Consider the following 1,898-nt stretch of genomic DNA (forward strand, 5'->3'; position numbering starts at 1 on the left):
CACAGACATCCTGAAATAGGTCCTAAAGCGACCATGATACAACTTCAGTTCCTGTACCAACCGATGAAACTCGCCATGTTCTCTCCTTTTCAATATAGGATGGACCCAAAACCTTTGTTTTCTTTTTTATGTAGCAGGACAAGCAGTACATCGTCGTCGCTTGATGTGGAGTCCATCTTTGTAGCGCAACGTTTTAAGAAAATATTCGCGTCGCATTCGGTGTGAAAAGGCCTTTAATGTGATTTATTCAATAGTTTTTAAATTGGTAGTTTAAACACTTAATTAATCATTAATAACATGAGTTTTTCTTAAATAAAGCTCAGTCCTGACGCTTCATAGTTTGATTAAACAGAGCTCACAGCAAAGATTACTCACCTGTATCACCTTGTTGAAATGACCCCTGGAGCTCACTCAGTTGACAACACCTCTGTGGGGGCGGAGTCAAACTTGTTTTTTATAGTCACAGACACTTCGAATTAGTCATAGTCTATAACAAAATACAGTGGGCCAAATAAGTATTTGATACACGGCCAATTTTTCAAGTTTTCCCACTTACAGAGAATGGACAGTTCTGTAATTTTTATCATAGGTACACCTCAGCTGTGAGAGACAATCTAAAAAAAAATTCCAAAAATCACATTGTTAGATTTTTAAATTTCCATTTTATTGCATGAGATACGTATTTGATCACCTACCAACCAGCAAGAATTCTGGCTCTCTGTTAGTTTGTCTTTAAGAAGCCCTCCTATCCTCCACTCATTGCCTGTATTAATTACACCAGTTTGAACTCGTTACCTGTATAAAAAGACCCCTGTCCACACACTCAATCTATCAGACTCCAACTTCTCCACTACGGGCAAGACCAAAGAGCTGTCTAAGGACACTAGGGACAAAATTGTAGACTTGCACAAGACTGGGATTGTTATGTGCCGTTCGAACCTGTCATTGAGCGAAGGAGAAAGAGGCGGACCAAGGTAGCCGACTTCGGTATGTAACGGGCTCTACCGGGTGCAACACTCCTTGGCCGTGGGCGGGGTTAGTGTACTCTGCGTTGTGTTCTGTGTTGAAATAATGGCACTGACCACTGTTGTCTCACCGGTTGACTTTAATTATCCCCTGGGTAATTGCAAAGAAAATAAAATGAGTCACAGCACATGGGGTGATAATCTGCTACATGCATCCCTTCTCTCAGCTTGGAGAGCACAAACTGCGAGTTACACAATCACAATATAAACTATTACCATTAAATTATATTAAGTGCTACAAAACACAAAACAGTAGCTGCCTAGGGGGATAAATACATACAAAAACCAATGACAACGCACGGAGAAAAAATGGCCTAGAGACTAGAACGAACTGGCAAGTGACTGAGGAGTGAAACCAGGTAATATAGTGAGCAACCTAATCAAGTGCAGCTGGTGATAAGGGAGTGAGGAACAGGTGAACGTGATAAGAGTAATGGGGCAAGAGACAGTAGGAAAGGTGAGGGAGGCCAGAGCGGCCGAGCAAACCTGACAGGGATGGGCAACAGGACAATAGGCAAACATCTTGGTGAGAAGGCAACAACACTGCGGTCAAATCAGCCGCCGTTCAATTTTCCGTGGTCAAGCCAGGCGCGCTAGATTTTGAAGTGCGCCTATATACTCTATATACTTACATTTACAGTAAAGGTATTGAAACGGGCCAAAGCTCGCGATTTTCAAAATAAAATACCTTAACGCCAATGCTATATTATTTATGAACTTTCAAGTTTAATAAAAACACTTTTCTTAATATTTGCAGCATAAGGACATCATTCCTAGATTCTACATGACCCGCACTGTTACCACACAAAGAATCAGGCATTTCTACTGTACCATTCTGGAGAAAACTCACATTACAGATGTGACTCCAATGCT

The 1,898-nt window shown here is 41.3% G+C and overlaps 1 protein-coding gene across 2 annotated transcripts in view; it reads right to left on the reverse strand.

Moving 5' to 3' along the window:
- hsh2d (hematopoietic SH2 domain containing) overlaps positions 1 to 956 on the reverse strand; it is a 6,559-nt gene extending 5,603 nt beyond the window's left edge. Inside the window, exons 1-2 of one of the 2 annotated variants that reach the window (XM_020612940.1) lie at positions 940 to 956; positions 376 to 427 (exon numbers count right to left, since the gene is read on the reverse strand). The gene's annotated coding sequence lies outside the window, so the exon portion shown is untranslated. Of the gene's footprint in view, positions 1 to 375; positions 455 to 939 lie in introns of those variants that run through there. The other variant, XM_020612941.1, reaches the window with a different exon arrangement.
- Positions 957 to 1,898: the final 942 nt, after the last annotated feature.

Source organism: Monopterus albus, unplaced genomic scaffold (assembly GCF_001952655.1).
Source record: "Monopterus albus unplaced genomic scaffold, M_albus_1.0 scaffold129.1, whole genome shotgun sequence".
Lineage (NCBI taxonomy): Eukaryota > Metazoa > Chordata > Actinopteri > Synbranchiformes > Synbranchidae > Monopterus > Monopterus albus.